At 40.8% G+C, this 14,074-nt stretch overlaps 1 long non-coding RNA gene across 1 annotated transcript in view; it reads right to left on the bottom strand.

Moving 5' to 3' along the window:
* Positions 1-526: 526 nt before the first annotated feature.
* The window catches only part of LOC132785357 (uncharacterized), a 95,610-nt gene continuing 82,062 nt past the window's right edge, over positions 527-14,074 (bottom strand). Inside the window, exon 3 of the long non-coding RNA XR_009632313.1 lies at positions 527-1,102. This is a non-coding gene — a long non-coding RNA (uncharacterized LOC132785357). The remainder of the gene's footprint in view (positions 1,103-14,074) is intronic.

Raw genomic sequence — 14,074 nt, 5'->3', positions numbered from 1 at the left:
GTCTTAGTGTGTGTGTGTGTGTGCGTGGAAACATAAGCTAATCAAAGCTAGTTTAATGCGTGCGCCGCCAAAGTTAATCCTAATTAATTTAATTACGCTTTTGGCATAAATTATTCGACAATGTACCAGAAATAGTTGGCAGCCACTAACACACACTCTCACACACACACACACACATAGACTCAACCATAGATATTATCTACAATTAAGGCTTAGATCGCGGCGCCGCTTCTAATTGTTATTAATTGTTATCCCCAAAAATCGTTCAATAAGCTGCGCTCAAAGTGAATAATGCCAGAAGCGAACGAGCAAAAAAAACGAGGTCAAACTCCAGTAGGGAACACGCTTGAAATTCAAATGGAAAATGCAAATGGAAAATGGAAGTAGAAGTGGGAAGTGGAAATGAAAATGAAAACATTGCCAAGTGGCTCATTTGAATGAATCGACAAATATGAAATCATCAAAAGTTTTCTTTCTCTCTGCTTACCTTACGTAAATGTATTTTATTGAAATATTGTACCTGACACTCATGAGTTCCATCTCTCTCACTCCCTCTCGCTCTGTGTCTCTCTCTGGTTGCGATTGCGATGCTGTGCACGTGCAAGAAATTGTCGAGATGGCAAATAGTTTTCCAACAGCTAAAGCAACAACGAGACAGCAAATGGAAAACTGCAAAATGTCCCACTGACTGAGTCTGGGCATCTGACTCTGACTCTGGTTCTGTCTTTGAGTGGGCGACGACGAGATAAAAAGCAACCACAACGACATCGACATCGACATTGGCATCGCCATCGCCATCGCCTTCGACATCGACATCGACATCCAGGCACCTTCGTCCTCGAGTGTCTCCTGGACCTGGTTTCAGGTCGTTCAGTCCGAAATAAACTCCAAAATTATTGTTTTTGTTTTCGTTACACTTGAGTTTCCTACTTGTCGCAAAACTTTTATTAGGTGTCTGCATTTTCTGCCAATATTCGTCTGTTCTCTTGCAAAATTACTTCAGGGAACTGACTTGGGCGGCCAGGCTTATTTGAGATAGTTGGCAACAGTCATCGAACATCGGTCAGGTGGGGACGGGGCATCCATATTCAATGATAGGCATCTGTGGCGATCGAAAGATGAAAGATTTTAATTAAAATATTGTCAGCAGTCAGCCCAAAAAAAAAAAAAGCAAACACACTAATAAATCAACATCTGCACTGGGCGCACTTTCAACAGGTTTCAATGAGTGGCAGCTCATATATTTTTGAGTTAGTCTCACTGTGTGTTGTCGTTGTGTGGCACACATAGGCACACATTCGTGGCGCCACCAGAAGACGCATATTTTATACATGCCACGGAATGTGCAAAATGTCATGTGGAGCTCTTTATCCCTCTATGTCAAGCACTTGAGGAATGATTTGGAATTGAAACACGCTGGTCAACAGATCAAGTGACTTGACAGCGACTTAACATTTAAGAGCACAGTGCTGTCAACTGCGCAGCTGCAGTGCTGTTAAGCTGCAAGTTAACAGCGAACTGTTAACGCTTAAAACTAGAGCAAATCAAAGACTGCTTTTAAAGGTAATAAAATACATAAATAAATGGAATATTAAAATTCGTAATTCATAATTGAACCGATTTTTTTAATTGCCTATTTTAACTTGGAATAAGTTTATGTATTTATTACTTTATTTGTATAATTCTGTAATTAAACTGCCTTTGCATTGCCTGAACTTAAATTGCTTGTTGTGAATGCATTTACTGCATGCCTATTTCCGCCCAATCGCTTGCCACAGCTCACATTCAGATGCCCGGCAACCAAGATCAGCGTAAGACAAAGACAAGCCACCGCAGACAGCGTTCACGTCTCACTCAAGAGTGTAGGCAGCGGGTGCAGCGGGGAGGACATCTCATGTGCTCACTTGCGCTGCTTATGCGGTCGCCTTAAGTGCTTGAAGGGTTACAGTCACAGACTCTGCTGTTACCTGGTTGCCTTCACGCGTTGGACGCGCGCTGCCTTTGTGGCATTTGGTTTATTTGGTTTTCTGTTGGTGGCAAAGACAAACGTTTATTGCCAGACAGCTGAGGCTAAAGCTGAAGCTGGAGCAGCAGCTCTGAAGTTGTGAAATGTTGCCTAGAGAAGTTTGGTTGGCTGTGTGTCACGGTGGCATGTTCAACCGCAAGGTGCACGCGTCACATTAGCGTCGCTTTATGCAACGAACACAATATCAAACAAAACTCGACTCACTTCTGGACAGGGAATTGCGTTTTCAAACAACTTTAAGGCTATCCTTGCTGCATTCAATAAGCACAACGAGCAATTGCAACCCCTGTTTATGGCACAAGCACAAGCACATACATATACACATACTCATTGCACGTCTCGAGGGCCAAGGACCAGGGCCATGGCCATTAAGCTGCCTTTCGGCTTATGAATAATGCGCACGATTTGCGAGCGCCATAAATAATACGCAAATCGAAAACTCGCAGCGTCTAATTGAAAATGCTGCGGCATTAGTTGCCCGCCCCCTGGTTGCGAAAGAAGGGGAGGGGGAGGGTAGCGGTCAACAAAGAGTAAAAGAGAGAGAGAACGAAAGAGAGATTCATTCGCTTTGCCAATTAGACAGCGCAGACACGTGCCTTATGCGTATATCCGCAACGAGCTATAATTCATCGAGACGAGGCGGAAAGAGTGGAGCAGGAGAAGTAGAGAGAGACGAGGTAGAGAGACGATTGAGGATTTCCGTCAGCTTACAAGCCTTAGCCGTTAACCGATAACCGTTAACCAAGGGGTAAAGCCGAAAGGGGGGTTGTTGCTCTCGTTGATCTAAGTGGGTAAGTGCGCACTTCAACTATACACGTTAGCGCCGCTCTTAACAGCATTTTATGGCCCAAATGGCAGCAGCCGACGCAAAAGCACAAAGTCGTCGCTGCGCTGCAAAGTAGGCTATGAAATTTTAGTGGCTTACATTGTACTGACAGCCACTTAAACTTTTTAACACCAATTTAATCAACTCAACAACAGCAATCAGACACACATTCTTGCCTCCTCTTGTCTCTTGTCTACCATAACATGTGTCTGCCAAATCAAAAACATGAACAAGTTCAAGCTCACACGGGCGACAGATTCAATTCAATCAAAACGAATCGATCAGCTGCTACATTTGTTTTGCTTCTTTTTGCAAATCTAGTAATAGCTGGGGGATTTCCCCCCCTTGGGGAAATTACATCAAAAAGTTTATCGAGTTGCTGCTTAATGACTTAACTAGCAAGAAACATACGCTCACCTGGAAATTGCATTAAAAAAAAAAGCGAAAGAGCTTAACTATTTAATTTCTCGAACGTGCGCTGGCCAACTACGAATGTGAAGTGTCTGGATAGCAAAAAGAGAGAGAGAAAGAGTTCAGACAGCAGCAGCAGCAGCAGTACACTTACATTTATGGTTACTTCTTTTGTGGCTTTTTTTGTCAGTGGCAACTTTGTTGCTTGCCATTTCATGTTGCCAACTTTATGTGCCAAACCGAACGCAGTGAAACCGAAATTAACTGGCGACAAGCACTAATTGGCTCTAGTTTCCCCTCCCCCCTTGCTTTATAAAAAAGAACTGTGCAACGTGTTGACTTTTGTCCGCTCGACATGTGTCAACTTCAGCTTCTATGTGCTGCTGCATATGGCAGAGCATTGCTTGAGGCTAACAGCTACTTAGATAACGTTTAAAAGCCAACGGCGGCAACTTAAGCCATAACACTTTAAATAACGACAACACTATCGTACAAATCATCTCCCGACATGCGAGAATACTGCCAAAAAAACGACAACGACGCCGACGACGACGCTTCATTGCAGCAATTTGCATTTTAAGTTGCTAATGACAAAAGTTATAATTGCATAACGCTCAACCTGGAGGAGAGCGAAACATGGCGACGACAACGACACATGAGTTGTGCCATCTTTATGTTGGCAAAAGAGTTGTGTGTGGAGAGAGGTGTCATATGAACACACGCCTAAGGAACACAGCGAAAGGCAGTCAGACAGACAGACAGCCAGACAGCCGGACTGACTGGCAGCAGCACTTGGCAGCCGGAAATGAAAAGTAAATCAAATGAGTTTACTGACAGCGCTCAGCGCACACACTTGATGAACGCTGTCCGTTCGCTCGTTCATTCGTTCGTTCGTGCCGCACACGCAGTTGTTGCCACATCTCACCACTGTGCGCTGTCAGCGTGGTGGCGAGTGTGTGCTCAAGGCGTTGTTGCAACGCCGCATCGTGCCAAAAAAAAAAAAAAAGAGAAAGAAACTGGGCCACGGCCGGTGCAACTCGCATTTTGCCAGCACTCAACTTTAAGACTTTATTGCGGAGTTTAATGCTAAAATGATTTCAAGTATTTTGCATTGTAAAAGAATGCTCATTATGACCACAAATTACAAGACATTTTACCTCCACACACACACTCACACTCTCACATTCAGTTGTACAATAAACATAATTAAATTTTGTTCTGCTGTAAAGCGGAGCATGTTGTGTGTGTAATTGGAAAAAAATGTAAATCGTACTTTGCCCTTAAGCAGGCCATGTTTGAGGCTCATTAAAGCAGCCAAATGAACAGACAACAAATACATTAACTCTATCTCACTCAACAACTTTATCGCCCTCTCTCTTTCTGTTTCCCTTTTTATATGTCTACCTCATTCACACAATTACATACACTTAGTTGTATGCATGCATAAACTGTTCGAGTTAAGCTCGTCAGCCAAACTGGAAACAGACAAAAATGCATGTAAAATTAATACCCTGCACGAGAGGGGTATATGCATTTTTTGAAGATAAAAGAGAGTGTATGAAATGCATAAAATAAAGAGATGAACAATAGAATAAACTCCCATTGTTAAATATAGCTACCTCAAAAGAATGTGTTATAAAATCTCACTCATCAAATTTGTCATTGAGCATCCAGAAAAACAACTTTGAAAAAAAAGTTGCAATTTTCATAAAATAAAAGTGAATTAATAAATGGAAAATGTAATCAAAAAATAATTGGAAATATATACGTTATATAGAAAAACCATTTCCATAAATAAATATAAATATATTCTTTAAATAGATGCATAGTATAATTAAATGATATTTTTTAATACAGAAAAGTAACTACCACAAAATTTTGTTTTAAATTCACAATGATTAAACATCTGTCATATATTTAGATGCATAGTATAATTAAATGATAATATTTAATATAAAAAATAGCTACCACAAAATATTGTATTAAATTCACAATGATTAAACATGTGTCATATATTTCTAGCTAAAATTCCGAGTAAGAGTATTTGGGCACTCTCGATTACAGCACTCGCTTTGGCTTCGGCTTATTGTTTTTGCTGTGGTTGTTGTGTGCCGCTGCTTTGAGGTCACTTTGACAACTGTTACCGCAACTTGCAGCCCCATTTAACGGTGTACAAGCTTATGTGGCTCTCAACAAGCGACAACAGCAACAACAACACACACAGAGTAACAGAGGCGAAAAGAGCAAAGCAGGAAAGAAAGGACAGTTCAGGACAGAGACAGAGACAGACAAACAAATGCCACTTGTGTCGAGTATCATTTGAGAAAAATGTTAAATACACTAAGCGAAAATGAAAACCAGAAGAGAAAAGAAGGTTAAAAGTCAGAAGCATATATAAGTTGTGAATAAAACCAAACAAAATGCAGCAGACAACAAGCGAAAGAGCGAGAGCGCAAATTAGAAAAACATGAGACACAACGAGAGTGTCCAGGATGCCAGCCAGGAGAAGTTGGTGGAAAAGGATGCGGGTGTTGGTGGCAATGAGAAGAGGAGAGGAGGAGAGGAGGAGAGAGGCAACATAAGTAGATACTGCAATGCAGCTTACCAGTCAAATGCTGTTTGTATCAGCTAAAAGCAAGCGCATACATGTGAATACACATATTATATACACATACATATACACATACACATACTTAATTCTTTTTTCGTTTCTGTTTTTTGTTGTTGTTGTTGTGCACTCTTATGCCATTCTCTAGAGCTGTTGCTCTTGTTGTTGCCGTTGCTGTTGCGGTTTGGCTTTTAATATTAAGCGCTGTAGTTGACGCTGAAGCTGGAAAGCTGAAGCTAAAGCTAGAGAGCTGGAGAGCTGAAGCTGAAGCTGACGCTGCTTGTTTTCTGCTAGTTTGTGTAGTTTTTTGGCAAGACGGCCAAACAGTGAAAAAAGCAAGGGAGAGGGAAAAACAACAGGAACAACAACTTATGTACATAATAACCCTTATATGAGTGCGATTAGGTGTGCGTGTGTGTGTCTATGTGTCTGTGTGTGTGCTTGAGTCAAGTTCTGTGAGTTTTGTGTAAGCTAAGCACATTGCAAAATGCGAAAGTGTTTAGCCAGCAGTCGCCGTCTGCCGTCTCGTTTCCCTGTCGCCTCCCTTCCCCTTAAACCCCTTTGAATAAAAAATGCAAAACTAAATCTACGAAAGAGGCAAAAAAATAGCAGCAGCAGCGGGAGACTGAGGAATAAAATATAAATAAATGTGCTCGCAAAAGCAAATCAAAGGGAACACATTATGCATATTGCATGCCCCACATGCCCCCAGGTGGCACCCACAGCGGTTGCCTGCTGCTGGATTTCTAATATGCAACAACAGCCACAGCAGCAGCAACAGCAATCGCAATAGCAACGTGTCCATAAATTATTAATTCACTTCACTTCACTTCTTGCCCAGTTTGCCAATTTCTCTATTCCGCCCTTAAACACGAACTTCGAAGTCATGTGCAAATTGTCGCAATAATGCGAAATCTATTTTGCGAACAAATAAATAGCGGCAAATTGTGCGCTCCATATGACACGAAAAGTCAATTACTACGGCAGCTAAAACTATACATAAATACTTGAATAAACTTAGACTAACATAAGAAATCACTCTCAAGTGTTCCCTTGTGTAATTCAAGCTTAGACACAAGCATATCCAAATACGTTTGACAATTTCAACTGCAAGCAGACGAAGGATATTGACAGGACGCAGACATAGAAGCTGCACAGTGTAACCTTCATGGTGTCAGCGAATTAGCAAGCTTCGATATCAATTTGTAAGAGGAATTTTAAAGTTTTCTTCTATACAATTCTATTAAGTGTAAATAACTTTCACAACTTGTTCATAATTCATCACTTTTTTTGCTTCAAGTTTGATCAATGTTATTGATAAGTTTACGCATTTCTAAAGCGGAATTTAACTCTTGAATTCGTGTATTCAATTTAATTAGAGATCACTCCGCTTGATTGCTTTTCAGATTCAGAGCATGCACACTGAGTATGTGACCTAAACTGACACGACACACACACACAAGCGAACATGTCCTGTTGTCCTCATGTCCTGGCACTGCAGTGCCGTATGAGATTATCATATTTCTTCGTCACTTGCACAACTCGCCTCTACTCTGCGTTTACTCGCATGTTTGTATTCTTGTTTTCTATTTTTTTTTTTGTGCACAACAATTTCCAACTAAATAATATAAAATATGTACAAGCCAAGCTGGCAAATTACGAGCTGCGTATCCTTATGCAGCAGCGCAGTTGCCAGCTGGCAATGCAACTAACAACAGTAACAGCGACAGCAACAGGAACAACAACAACAACAAGTCGAGGGGACAGTGAAAACAAGAGTGGGGCAAAGTCGATGGGAACCGCAGAGAAACTAAAAAGAAAAGTGCAAGAGTTGCTGCCAAGCATGAAAGCAAGCAAGCTAGCAAGCAAGCAGCAACAACAACGAAAAAGTCAAATTAAATTTCGCATAATTTTGTCAGTTGTTGTTGTTGTTGTTGTTGCTGGAAGATGCGCTTTCGTTTACTTTTTTGAAAAAGTTTTTGTTTTTGCGGCTTGGCTCAACTTTTTTGCCAGCCACATGTCGCATTTGCCAGCATTTGTTGTTTTGGCGCAGTTTTCTCTCTTTTCTCTCTCTCTCACTCTCTCTGTCTTTCTTGGCTTCTACTTCATCTGCTCTGCTGCTTGTGCTTTTCATTTGATGAAAAATTGCATGCCGAACTTGAACCAAATATGCATGAACTGCAGCTGCAGCTGCAGCCTCGGGGCTGAAACAGCTGCAAGGATAAAAACAGTTTTTTGGGGGCCAAACAAAAGTTTTTTGTTGGCCAACTGCTTGGCACACAAACACAAATCAAAAAGTGGCCAAATGAGGCGCACGAATCTAATTAGTTTGCAACCCTCCGCCTCCGCCACCATTCCCCCTCCCTTCAGCTTGACACTCACAATGGCAACGGAAGTTTACCTTGTTGCCTTGTGCGAAGGAGAGAGAAAGAGCGACTGAATCGCTATTGTTTTGTGTGCGCGCCAAGCAATTAGCCAAACAGTGGCAAGCGTCGTCGTTCATGTCCCATGTAAGCAGCTAGCAAGCTGGCCAACACACAGACTCTATTCAAGCCTAAATGTCAGCAGTCGTTGTCCGCCTTTTCACCTGCTGCCAGCCAGACTGCTGTCCGTGTCCCTCTCCCTGTCCGACTGCTTTTCCGGCTTAGAAACAATGCCACAGTAGCACAAACAAAAGGACACAGCGCTAATCTCCACTAAATTGTTGTTTATTTTTTGGCTTTAAACGCTGTGTTTAGTCCGACGACGTTGTCGTTGATTTCGCGTGGCAATCGACCATTGAGCGAAAGCGCTAATTAGCCAACGCTTTTTTGTGTGTGCTTCCCCTCCCCTCCCCACCCCTCACCGCCCTCGCTTAGTTGTCCAACATTCATTCAGTTAGCTAGCCAGGTAGTCAGGTAGCCAGGCAACCCTCTAACCAACTCTGACTGCGTTGGCATATTAAAAATTAATATGGGAAGTACTCGGCACAAAGGCAAAAGCGCAAATGCATATTTATGAGCTACTCAAAATCCTGCAGTCAGTCTGCGCTGCTTCTCCACTGTTATTAACTTTAACTCCAGCTCTCACTCTCTCTCTCTCTCTTTCCACTACTTTCTACACATAGTATGTTAGTAGTTGAGTGAGCCATTATTATATGGTAAGCTAAATGGTTGAAGCATGAGTAACAACAAGTCTATGCATTGCACTAGTTTTAGACAAGTGCGAAGAACAAAGTTTTTTAGATTATCGACAAAGCAAAGTTTTTGATGCATCGAGGCAAGTTTTGCTATGTTTAATGCACATATAATTATAATAACAAAACTATTATTACTTAAGATTATATGTAGATAGATTATACTTAGATATAATTGAGGTATAGTGAAGCTACAATTTGTCTACGTTTAATTGAAATATAATTACAAGTATAACACACTATAATTAAAGTAGTTAGTATGAGGAGTTCTCAATTACTTCATACTTTTATGTTGTGTGTAATTCTGTTAATTTCTTTATTAATATTAAAATAAGTATACAATTAGTTCCTACTTTTCTGTTGTGTGTAATTCTGTTAATTTCCTAATTAATATTAAAATTAAGTATCATACGAAATATTTTTAGTAATTATTCTGTTGTTATTAACAGTGATTCATTAAGAAGATTTTTGATCAAATGAATCTTCAATAATGGAAATAGGAGGTATAACTCTAGTTATCGGTTGTGTCATTGACATTTTACTTGACAATATTTCATTCATATTTCATCGCTTCTGCGATTTATATTGTTATTTTCAGTAATAATAAAAAAATCACAAGAAATGGAATTAGATTGTGGAATCTTTATGGATTGTAAGAACTATCTTTGAAATTTACTTTTCAGAATCACTTCACTCAAATACTGATTACGATTGAGTCTTATAAGTTTTATAATGATAGGAACATCTTGTTCTATTTAGAAATTACTCAAACTAGCTTTGACCATTTTGCTACCTTTGCCTTTGAATTGTCATGTAATTTTTTGCAGCAGGTTTTAAGTTGTGTGTCAACGGCAATTTCCCAAATGAGACAAAGCCGGAAAATGTGCAGAAAGTGTGTGTTAGTGTGTGTGAGTTGTTTGGGGTCACAACAACGTCAGTTTCTATTAAGGCATTTGAGTTGACGTTGAGCAGCAGGAGCAGCAGCAGCTCGACGCAAACGCCAGACTCAAAGGATAGTTCTCCTTTGTTGGCAAAATGTTGCATACTTTTAGGTGACACCAAAGAGCGACGGAGACAGAGATAGAGAGAGTGTGAGAGAGTGAGATGGAATGCGTAAAGTGGGAGCCACAAAGTTGTCTTCAGCGGGGCATAAAATGTAATTAGTTGTAATTGATTTAAGCACAAGTAATGTTGATTAAATGGGTGGAAAGGCGCGCGCTCGCTTGGCTTGTGGCGGTTGATATGACAACGACAAGCCTGCAACATTGTGGTAAGCCTGACATGCAATGTGCAGCGGGGCAAGGAGCAAGTGCGGAAGAGGTAATAGTGTAGCTACTTATACGCGACATGTGTGTGCTGGGTGCTGTGTGTTGTGTGCGGACCCTTTGCTCATATTTTTTGAGCTGGCTGTCATGTGACGATATGAACAAAGTTTTCTTGCAGCGCGCCCGTTGACAGCACAACAAAAGTCTTGACAATGTGACAACAACAGTGGCAGTGGCAGTGGCAAAGTACAAAGTGCAATTGTCGCAGACACCCCAAAGACCCCAGAGAAGAAGTTCATTTGCCAGCCACGACGCGTTGTGCACAGCAGGCGGCCAACTCTCAACTCAAGCAAAAGACACATGGAGCAGCAGCAGCAGAAGGACTCACAAAATTCTGTTCCAGCTGACAGGCGACAAAGTTGCATTGGGCCACGGCTACTTAGCCAAATGCAGTCAACAAGAAAAAGCTAAAGGCATAAAGGCTAAAAGGCAACACACACACTCACACACACTTTGAAGACAGACCACAGCTGGCACTCAGCGATGTGGCAATTGTTTGCCTATCTTGCGAGTTATTTGTACTCGATGTGCGCTAATTTGATTGTGTTCGTGCGATAAACAGACATCGGTCTAACGGACTCATCTGGCCCTCTTTTGTGTGCGCCGGCAGGCCACACGATTAAAATGGGCTCGAGCCTAGCCTATGGGCATAAAATGGGAGCCACATGACGCCTCCATGCATACATCCGGTGGCAAATAATGTTGGTCTTCTCCACTCGCTCTCTCACTCTTCTGTTTGTGATGGGATTTTGCGATTTATTTGCCAAGTGTAAAAGACAAAGAGCCAAAAACAGAGAGTAAGGGCAACAAAAGCTGTGGGAGTCAAGCCTCTTGGCTCTTAGAGGAGTGTAGGCCCAAAATGCAGATAAGATAGCACATAGGGCAAAGCAATTGAGCCGAGTAAAAGGAACAACTATGTAATGTAATCAAGGAAACGTAAACGGAAAGCGTCTAGGCACAAAAACACGATATCTTAATGAAGTATCGATTGCGTCATTGCCAACGCCACCAAAAGGCATACAGCTCCAAATCCTGTCGTAGTCGTTGTCGTTGTCGTTGCTGGGCCAACTTCGGTGGGCGTCGCTCATGGACCGAATTGAAAGGCATTTTAAAATGACATTTGCAAAAGATGCCACAGTGGAGCGCAATTGACAAAAATTTGCATATGAATTTCACACCAAAAACAAGCAGGTAAATTTCAGCTTATGCCAATCGAATTGCACTGAGTCACTCTGCACTCTGTCAGAACGTCAACACTTCAAGTATTGTGCCCATTGTATTTGCCCTGGGCAGACTTCGAATTTCATTTGCTTGTTTAGCTCTTATCGGATATTTTGCCCCGTCTGGCCCCAAGGCAACTTGCCTTGTCCCTAGCGTTGTCACTCATTGTTGACGTTGGCCTATCAATGCTAGTCTCGATTACCACAGCTACGAGACGAGTAGTGTGAATGGTGAATGGCACGAATGTGAGTGCGACTTCGAGTACACACCTTCAGGCACACACACACAAAAAAGAAAACCCGCTCGCGTCTTCAAACTTTGCTTAATTATTTAAAGTGGCGAAAAGTTTTTGGGGGGAGGGCGACCCAAAACACGCATACGAAATCCCAAATGAGTTCATTTAAAAAACAGCGAGGCAGCCAGCCAGCCAGGCAGTCAGATCTCGCTATCAGTTTTGCACTTTGTCAGGCAGGTAGAAAGAGTCCTTCGCTGCTTGCTAAATATTCAATAAGCGGCAATTTTTGTAGCATACAAATGGGCGCATTATGGCGTAATTTACAATCGACGCTGGCGAAAGCTGAAATTGCGCGCACTCAACTCGAGAGTATGAAGTAGCGAAAAGCGTAGTTTTCGTTCATGTGTGAGTGTGTGTGAGAGTTGAGTGTGTGTGTGTGTGAAGCCAAATGAGTCAAAAGGGAAACATTAGTCATGCCGAAAAATATGTGGCTGGCAAACCGGAAGCGGCAGCCAGCCATAGAATTACTGCACTCGCAATACTCGAAAGACTCATACTCACACACTCACTTTTGCACTCATTCACTTGCTGTTCGATTTGCATCATTGTTACTGCGATCGGATTTAAAGGCGGCTCTTTAACGCGCCCAAATTGCAAAATGCTATCAACACTCTTTTAATTAGTGCAGAAAAGTGCGAATTTCCAGAAAATTCATTAAAGAGGGAATACAACGCGAGGCAGAGAGAACGGGATCTGGTGAAATCGTAATAGAAATGCCAGAGGATGCCAAGGTAGTGCCAAGTTAAGGGCAGAGCGAAGCAAATGTCTGGCGAGGCAGAAGCTTTTTTGCCACCTGGCGGCTGCTTGGGCCTCTCTCGCTCTCTCTCTCTCTCTCTATCTCTCTCTGTCGGTCGCTCGTCTAACTTTGGCGCTTGTTAGTAGGAAACAATGTCAAACTCATTAGTGCTCCCAAAAGGCTTTCTTTTACAGTGTCGCCAAGCAGGGCCAAACACATACACACACTTATATACACATTCCTCTGCATTTGTAGATGTCCTTATGTGTATGTATGTGTGTGTGCTGTGCTACTGTGCAGCAGCCGCTTTGAACTTTTTCTTCGCATTTACTTAATGGATTAATGAGATTTTTTGTTTGCCAAAGCCAACATCTTGGGCGCGACGCCTCGGCAAAAGAGGGACGCAGAGCAAGACGAAGAAGGTCGCTTCGTTTTTCTTTCACATCTTCTATTTTTTTTTTCTTGTTGTATGCTTCTCTGGGTAAACACATTTTATGTGCAAAAGGTGCAAAATGCAAAAGCAAAGACTGTTTTTAGGTTACAAGTTTAGCAAAGAGTAAAATAGGTTTTAAAATTTATCTAGCTACGCTTTAAGTAATTGCTTTAATATCAGCTTAGTCCAATGAAAGTTGCAGTTTCTTTTAAATTTAATTCAATTCCAGAGTTAGTATTAATTGGAATTCTAAATTGCCAGATTTTAATTCTGATAGTTTATCATGCCAGCTTCCATTTCTATTGTAGCGAAAGCTCTTGAGTTATTTGTCCTGTTTTTTTGGGTAACGCATAAATTTATTTCTTTAAAAGACAGTTTTTTCAACAACTAGCAAAAGCATATAAAAACTAAAGTTGATATTGGAGTGATTAACAAAGAAATACCCTAGAATATAGAGTTGAACAATAACATAAGAACATAAAATATTTCTTGAGATTTCAGTTCTATTATTAAGAGCATTAATTATAGATACGATTTAAAGATATTAAAAAATATTAAAATTAAATATTCTTGTATTTAGTCAGGTGTTTTATTCTTGTAGTTATCAATTAAAATAAGTATAATAATAAATTTAAATATTTAGCACATTTATTTTGCTCGACTTTTTTAATAGGAAGATTGAACTATTACTATATTCTATTAAATTATTCTAATATTATTTTGTTTTAGTGCTTCTCTTAAGTTTTAATAGGAAAACGCCAACTTACTAAGAGTCTTAGTAGCTTTAGCTGACAATCTGGTATATTATGTACTCTAGGGTATATTTTGAATGCAATAGCATATCAATATACCAATTATCAAATGTGGTATATTTTTGTATTTTTGCGATATATTAATTTGGTATATTTTAATAGTAATAATACCACACTGTTTTTCTTTTATTCTAAATAGGTAGCGGGTATCTCACAGTCGAGCACATTCGATTGTAGCTTTCTTTCTCCGTTTTATTTTAAAAGTA

The sequence above is a fragment of the Drosophila nasuta genome, chromosome 2R (assembly GCF_023558535.2).
Source record: "Drosophila nasuta strain 15112-1781.00 chromosome 2R, ASM2355853v1, whole genome shotgun sequence".
Lineage (NCBI taxonomy): Eukaryota > Metazoa > Arthropoda > Insecta > Diptera > Drosophilidae > Drosophila > Drosophila nasuta.
This window is presented reverse-complemented; position numbering and strand designations above follow the sequence as displayed.